This window comes from Piliocolobus tephrosceles, chromosome 13 (assembly GCF_002776525.5).
Source record: "Piliocolobus tephrosceles isolate RC106 chromosome 13, ASM277652v3, whole genome shotgun sequence".
NCBI lineage: Eukaryota > Metazoa > Chordata > Mammalia > Primates > Cercopithecidae > Piliocolobus > Piliocolobus tephrosceles.
In genome coordinates, this window is record NC_045446.1 from 58,543,253 (window position 1) to 58,551,942 (window position 8,690).

The 8,690-nt window shown below is 43.6% G+C and overlaps 1 pseudogene across 1 annotated transcript; it reads right to left on the reverse strand.

Moving 5' to 3' along the window:
- Positions 1 to 6,054: 6,054 nt before the first annotated feature.
- LOC111524665 lies at positions 6,055 to 7,128 on the reverse strand (annotated as a pseudogene). Its single transcript, XR_002725842.2, has one exon. The product of XR_002725842.2 is annotated as a V-type proton ATPase subunit E 1 pseudogene (transcript).
- Positions 7,129 to 8,690: the final 1,562 nt, after the last annotated feature.

Here is an 8,690-nt window from a genome sequence, read left to right on the forward strand (position 1 = left end):
ATTTATTTATTTATTTATTTATTTATTTATTTATTTATTTATTTATTTATTTATTTATTTATTTTTCGAGATGGAGTCCCACTCTGTCGCCCAGGCTGGAGTGCAGTGGTGCGATCTCGGCTCACTGCAAGCTCCGCCTCCTGGGTTCACACCATTCTCCTGCCTCAACCTCCCGAGTAGCTGGGATTACAGGTGTCCACCACCACGCCTGGCTAATTTTTTGTATTTTTAGTAGAGACGGAGTTTCACTGTGTTAGCCAGGTTTGTCTCAAACTCCTGACCTCAGGTGATCCACCTGCCTCGGCCTCCCAAAATGCTGGGATTACAGGTGTGAGACACCGCGCCCAGCCAAGGGGCTGCAATTTAAACTCAAGCTATCTGGATTAGAATCCTTGTTCTGCCACTTATTAGTTGTGTGACCTGGACAAAACATATCAGTTTTTCAGCTTCAATTTCTTTCTCTGTGACATGGAGATAAGAGATAATACAAGGTTGTGAAGATACAATGAGATAGTACTTAGATCAACAGATAGGACAGAGGAAGACTTTTAGTATCTGAGGCAAACTTTTAAAGTTGCATCTTGTATTTCATCACCAACTATACAGTATCTACAGCCTTACACATAGTAGATGCTACATCTGTATTGACTATCATTGATTTAATGAGGTCTAGCTGATAACTTCCCCAGTCTTCCATGCCTTATCCACACTGTCCATTGTCAGGAGAGAGGGAATCTATGGTTACAGTGAGGTGGAGGCCAAAGGAAAGGTTAAATGTTAAAAACTGCCCCTCACCACCCTGCCCTGTGGAAGATGTAGGGAATATTTACTTAATGATAATAACTTAGCTCTATCTATTGTCAGGGAATCATCCATTTATTCCCACCCACCCCTGCCAACACACACACACTGTTCTGTGTCAGGCTCAGACCAAGAAGCTGGGGATATACCTGTTAGTAGGAAAGGCCCTGCCCTACAGGAGACTCCAGCTCAGGAGAGGATAGGGGCAAGAATAGCATACTTGCCTCCCCCCATCAGCCAGCATGAGGAAGCAGCACAGAAGCTGTCCCCTGCAGACTTCCTGTCAACAGTCACATGAGCACCCAATGTCACCAGTGTTGACAGATGATCTTCCAGTCATTCCTGGGAGAAGGCTCTCCATCCACAGCTGCCTACATCTTACATAGGATGAAGGTCACCTCTCTGTGTCCTGAGATCTTGCCACACTCCAACCACACTGTCTCATGTGGAAATTCACTTAAAATGACTCAGGATACTTGTAAGCTCCACTGAAGCAGTCAGATCTTTGACACACAGGAAGGGGAGTGTAATGTGGAAGGAAGTGTCTCAGCCCCGTTCTTGGGTAGGCTGAACAAGGGTGAAATCTAGTCCTGAAAACTAGACAGTTATACATTTTATTTTTTTATTTTTTTTTTGAGACGGAGTCTCGCTCTGTCACCCAGGCTGGAGTGCTGTGGCTGGATCTCAGCTCACTGCAAGCTCCGCCTCCCGGGTCTACGCCATTCTCCTGCCTCAGCCTCCCGGGTAGCTGGGACTACAGGCGCCCGCCACGTTGCCCGGCTAGTTTTTTGTAGTTTTTAGTAGAGACGGGGTTTCACCGTGTTAGCCAGGATGGTCTCGATCTCCTGACCTTGTGATCCGCCCGTCCCGGCCTCCCAAAGTGCTGGGATTACAGGCTTGAGCCACCGCGCCCGGCCTGTACATTTTATTTTATCATCTCTATTCTATGAAGAAGCTAATCCTTGGGGGGATATTTTTCAGCTTCCAAACAGAAATTAAACTAGGAAACCAATATATGTGATTGTGCATGCGCATTTGTGTGCACATGAGTGCATGAATGGTGTGGTGGATGGGCACCCCCCCAATGCAATAGCTCTCTGACTTCATCAATGCATCCAATCTATCTTCCTTTTCTCTCTGTTTACCCACCTGCTCCTGGCTTCCTGTCCATTTAAAATAATACTTTGTAATCTAACATTATAGTAATTCCTTCGCAGATACGCTCAGCTCCTGCGTTCCCCTCTCCTCTGTCATTTTCATCTGGCTGAACTCCAGTCTCCAATGATCCCAATCACTTTTATTTTCTTCTTCTGAACCAGAGTAGCTGAAATTGTTACAGTAAATTCTATAGCTAGAAAAAGTGATATAATGATAAATTCATGATCCCCAGACTCACATGGTCCCTCAGTGCTGCCTGGTAATTTTTCCATGTTTCTCTAGTCAGCTTGCTCTTTTTCTACAATAACTTTCTCATAACTTTGTAGATCTTTTCATATTCTCTGCATCCTCTGCCCTCACACCACTCACTTTCACTTATTGATTTTGCCTTCTGTTTTACAGATAATTTAGAAGCCATCCACACAGACATTCCCTTGTCTTTGTTACAACAAATTAAAACCCTGCTTGCATCTGTAGCCATCCTCTCCCTTTCCCCTTTTCTTATATCCTAATATTTTACAGATGATGAAATACAGGTGCAGAGAAGTTATATAGCTTGCCTAAGATCACACAGCTGGCAAGTAGTTGAGACCAGGTCCCAGTTGATGAAGCATCCCTCTTACAAAGGGCTGATACTTTTACATTCTTCTATCTCTCAGGGATCTGATTATGTTAGTTATTCCCCCTCTCCTAGTTGATTTTTTTTTCTTTTTTTTTTTTGAGGCAGAGTCTCCCTCTGTCACCCAGGCTGGATGGAGTACAGTGCCACAATCTTGGCTCACTGCAACCTCCACCTCCCGGGCTCAAGCGATTCTCCTGCCTCAGCCTTCTGAGAAGCTGGGACTACAGGTGTGCACCACTACACCTGGCTGATTTTTGTATTTGTAGTACAGACGGGGTTTCACCATGTTGGTCAAGCTGGTCTCAAACTCCTGACCTCAGGTGATCCACCTGCCTCGACCTCCCAAAGTGCTGAGACTACAGGCATGAGACACCTCGCCTGGCCCTCTCCTAGTTAATATTATGTCATCAGTGACAAAAAACTGAAAATAACAGCAGCTTTAAAGGAGGTCAACATTTATTCCTCCCTCACATAGACACAGACCATGCAGGACTTGCATGACAACACTGTGATCAGCAGGAAACCAGGCTGCTTTGATCTTGCGCACCATCCCCAAAATGTGGCTTCCACCTTGTGGCTCATGCTCCAGCCATCATATCTACACTCTTGCCAGCAGGAAAAAGAGAGCCCTTTCCTTTAAGAACACTTCCTAGAAGTTGCACAAGACATTTCTGCCTTTATTTCCATGGCTAGAACTTGGACACATTATTCTACTGCAGGGGAAGTGAAGAAATGTCATTTTTGTTCCAAGAGGTAATTTACTCTGCTGAAATTCAGACTCTACTACCATAGAAGATGAGAGAATGGCTATTAGAGGACAAAGACAGTATTAGCCACACTGTTTCTGACATTTTCAACCTATCCTGCTCAATTTGAAAATCCCATCAAGATTCTATCATTAAAAGTCAAAATGAGGAAAATCAACACAAAACAAATGCAAGCTTCTTTCTAGACCTAACCCAATATGCTTCACTACCAGTGTTTCTCTGCTCTGTTTAACAGAGAGTATCTCGAAAGAATGTCCTGCACACGCTATTCCCATTTCCTTGCATTTTGACCACCACCAATCTATTAAAATGGCTAAGGCACCTTATGACCTCCACATAAATATATCTAAGGGGCCCTTTTCAGTCTCTTTCTTCTCGATCTGTCAGCAGAATGGGATGCATTTGATTGTTCTCATCGTCTTTGACACTTTCTTCTCTTGGTTTCTCCGACACCTCAGTCTTAGTTTTTAGATTGTTAAAGCAAACTAAATATGGCCTGAGAAAGATTCCATACTTCTATATTTGAATCATCATTGACAAATGGTAACATAGCTTAATAGGCACACAAGATTGAAAACCTAATTTAAGACTATGCATCTGTAATGATAGCTGAGTCTTGGCCAATCCCAGCAGCCATACTTCAACCACTCATAGACTGCTGAGTGTTCAAACTGTGTTCAAATAAGGCAAAGGCCAACCTGTAACCCATCCAGCTGTCTCTGTACCTCACTTCCGATTTTTGTATATTACTTTACTTTTTTTGTCTATAAATTTGTTGTGACCATGAGGAACCCCTGGAGTCTCTCTGAATCTGCTTGATTCTAGAGACTGCCTGATTCATGAATCATTCATTGCTCAATTACACTCTTTCAAATTTAATTTGGCTGAAGTTTTTCTTTCAACAAGATAAACTTGTCACTAATAAGAGTTTTAATTTTTTTCCAATTTGATTTTCTGTCTTTTGCATTTTGCTTATGGTAGGTTTTGTAATGTGGAATTTTTATTTTATATTGTCAAAATCGTGACCTTTCCTTTCATGGGTTATGTGTTGTGTCATACCTAGAAAGACCTTCTATGCTCCAAGAGAAAAATCCCGTGCTTTCTTCTTCTACTTTATCTATTTATTTATTTATTTATTTATTTATTTGAGACAGAGTCTCACTCTGTCACCCAGGCTGGAGTGCAGTGGCATGAACTTGGCTCACTGCAACCTCTGGCTCCCAGGTTCAAGTGATTCTCTCATCTCAGCCTCCCAAGTAGCTGGGACTATGGGCATGGGCTACCATGTCCTACTAATTTTTGTATTTTCAGTAGAGACGGGGTTTTGTTGTGTTGCCCAGGCTGATCTTGAATGCCTAAGCTCAGGCAGTTCGCCCACCTCGACCTCCCAAAGTGCTAGGATTACGGGCATGAGCCACAGTGTCCAGCCGACTGTCCTTTCTTCTTCTGAAGAAAAAAAATAGAAATTGTGGCTCACATGGATCTTCATTCAGACTTGAGGTGTCCCACTGAGAAGCCCTGCTGGCCCCAGCTGGTTCCAAGCATCATTTCTTAGAAAATGTTGTAGACGTCACTCCAGAGCAGGGATCTGCTCAGAGGTGGGGCTGGGCAGAAACCCTCTTTGAAAGGTCTAAGGGCTACACTGGAATGTAAGGATTCACTTTTTTTTTTCTTCTTTTTTTTGAAACGGAGTTATGCTCTTGTTGCCCAGGCTAGAGTGCAATGGTAGGATCTCAGCTCACTGCAACCTCTGCCTCCCGGGTTCAAGGGATTCTCCTGTCTCAGCCTCCCGAGTAGCTGGGATTACAGGCATGCACCACTGTGCCTGGCTAATTTTGTATTTTTAGTAGAGATGGGGTTTCTCCATGTTGGTCAGGCTGGTCTCGAACTCCCAACCTCAGGTGATCCACCCGCCTCGGCCTCCCAAAGTGCTGGGATTACAGGCATGAGCCACTTTGCCTGGCCAGGGATTCACTTTTTTTTTTTTTAATTTTAAATTATTATTATTGTTTTTTGAGACAGGGTCTGACTCTCTGTTGCCCAGGCTGGAGTGCAGTGGCACCATCTTGACTCACTGCAACCTCCACCTCCTAGGCTCAAGCCATCCTCCCATCTCAGCCTCCCAAGTAGCTGGGATTACAGCATGTGCCACCATGCCCAGGTAATTTTTTTTTTTTAATAGAAAGAGGGCTTCACCATGTTGCCCAGGCTGGTCTTGAATTTCTGAGTTCAAATGATCTGCCTGCCTTGGCCTCCTAAGGTGCTGGGATTACAGGTGTGAGCTACCACACCCAGCTGCGATTCATTTTTGACCAAGAGAAAAAACTTAAGACGAATCTAGTTGTCCATAAAGTGACAAGGAATATCTGCTGCATATTTGAGGATCTTTTGATCAACTTAATACAGAATCTGGCATCTTTACCTCTCCTTAGGGCCAGATGATCATAGCTACTCCCAACCTCAGATACTGTTTTTTTTTTCCCATGTAACTCTTTTAATAAATAAGGCATATTCATGGCTTAGATTTTAAATCACATTTACAGATGAGGGAAAACTTCTAGGCCTAAACAGGTAACAGTCAAGTGACTACTGCTGGAAGGAGTGGTGCGCCACACGCACCTTAAGCCTCAAGAGTGGGGACTGCAGGGACCCAACACCAAACACATCACCTCTAGGCCAGACGGAGAGTGGAGACCCAGGAAGCCCATGTGACCACTATCTGCCCCTTCCCCTAGTGCTGGAGAACCAACTGGACACTGTGTTACTTTCAGATGAACTGGAGGTGGGTCCTGATCATATTACATGAAGCCTTCCACCACTGTGAACAATTAGGCAAGGCATGAGTGACAGGAGGGGCATCACTGATAAATACAGAGCAATACTGGGGCAGTAAAGAGGAAGCTACAGAGACATTCGTGTTTCTTCAAATATCAGAAGCTTCCACATCACAGCAGGAGAGCTGAGGATGAGCTCCACCTCCTGAAGGCTTAGTCCAAAAACTTCCTGTTGGCATTTGCACCAAACAAAGCTCCCTGGACTTCTGGAATCATCTACTGGGCTATGAGATCCAACCGGCTTTCCAGGGTGTTGGAAACCTTTATTTTACAATCCCCATTATAGATCTCAACTCCACCAGCTATGTCTTCAGGCAGGTAGGACTCCTGGTCAATTTGGACATCAACATCGTTTTTGGTGGCAATTTTGTACGTAGGGATTGCCTTCTGCACTGCAGCCTTTACCAGAGGGAAATCTTGTTTCCTGCAATGAACAATCATTCAGGGCTCCAGCAACTGGTACAAACCCCAGAGAACCAGTCCATCCAGCAGCACTTGGTACCTGGTTGTATCTTTTACCACCTTGCTGAGTCTGTTTTGCTTCATTTAGTAGGTCTGTGATAAGGTCATCTCTCGCTCTGAGGACTTTGAATCTCGTTTAATTCATCAAACTGGACATCTGAATTTTCTTCTGCTGCTCAATCTGTTTCTCTTTCTTCTCATAATATTCCATAATCTTTAGTCTTTGGGTTTGCACAAGCCGACCGTTCTCTATGTTGAACTCTTCTTCTGCCTTTGCATCTATTTCTTCTGCTTTCTCATTGGCTTCTTGTTCAATGAAAGCCATCATATGCTTTATCTGCTTTTGCACGTCAGCATCGCTGAGAGTCATGGTGAGAACAATGCTAGGTCGGTGAGCAGCAGGCTCGAGTTTAGGTTTAAAGGGTGAGGGGAGAAGAATGGGCAAAGGGAAGCCCTGTGCAGATCTGGGTTTCCTTTCTCAGATACTTTTAATATGTTGATGAATTTCAGATATATATTTTCATTTCATGCCTCTCTTCTGAGCTCAGACATCTCTAACTTAGCTATGTCCAAAATGGAACTTTCGGTCTTTCATTCTGATTTTGACACTGCTCCAGTCTTTCCTAACTAGGGATAGGCACCTTGGCATACCAGACACTTGGAGTCATTAAATTTCTTTTTTTTTTTAATTTTTAAATTCTCTTTTTTCTTTAAACAATTTTTTCTTTTCTTTTTTTCTTTTTCTTCTTCTAGATAGGGTCTTGCTGTCTTTCCCAGGCTGGTCTCAAACTCCTGGGCACAAGGGATCTTCCTGCCTCAGCCTCCTGAGTAGCTAGGACTACAGGCACACACCACTGCACCCAGCTCTTGGAGTCATCTTTGACACTTCATCTCCCTTTACCCCTACATTTTATTAATTATCAAGTCATGTCCGTTTCTTCTCTAAAACCTATCCTAAATCTTACCTCTGATCACCTCTGTAGCTATTGTCTTAGCCTAAGTTACTACCATCTCTATCTTAGATTTCTACAAGTTATCCTAACTGGTTTCCCCTGCTTTCACCATTGCCCCCAACCCTACAGTCGATTTTCCATAGCCCACTCTTCTCTTTTGAAATTGTATATCAGATTGCTTCATTCCCCTGATGAAAATTAATTAATTAATTCTACAAATTAGTATAGAGATCTACAGCACGCCAGGCACTGTTCCAGGTATTGAGGGATACATTAGTGATGGGGATACATCAATGTTTTGAAACTAAGTATTCAAAAATCCCTGCTGTCATAGAGTTTACAAAACAGCAAACAGTGCCATGAAGGAAAATTAAAAATGAAAGGGTTTGAGGAGAGCTGGGGTGGGTGTGCAATTTGAAGCAGGGTGGTTAGGGGATGCCTCATTAAGAAGACTATATTTGGGCGGCGAGGTGCGGTAGCTCACACCTGTAATCCCAGCACTTTGAGAGGCTGAGGCCGGTGGATCACAAGGTCAGGAGTTCAAGACCAGCCTGGCCAAGATGGTGAAGCCCCATCTCTACTAAAAATACAAAAAATTACCTGGGTGTGGTGGTGGGCGCCTGTAATCCCAGCTACTTGGGAGCTTGAGGCAGAGGATTTCTTGAACCCAGGAGGCGGAGGTTGCAGTGAGCCGAGATCATGCCACTGTACTCCAGTCTAGGTGACAGAGTAAGACTCCATCTTTAGTTTAATTAGATCCCATTTGTCAATTTTGGCTTTTGCTGCCGTTGCTTTTGGTGTTTTAGACATGAAGTCCTTGCCCATGCCTATGTCCTGAATGGTACTACCTAGATTTTCTTCTAGGGTTTTTATGGTATTAGGTCTAACATTTAAGTCTCTAATCCATCTTGAATTAATCTTCGTATAAGGAGTAAGGAAAGGATCCAGTTTCAGCTTTCTACTTATGGCTAGCCAATTTTCCCAGCACCATTTATTAAATAGGGAATCCTTTCCCCATTTCTTGTTTTTGTCAGGTTAAACTACCATCAGAGTGAACAGGCAACCTACAGAATGGGAGAAAATTTTTGCAATC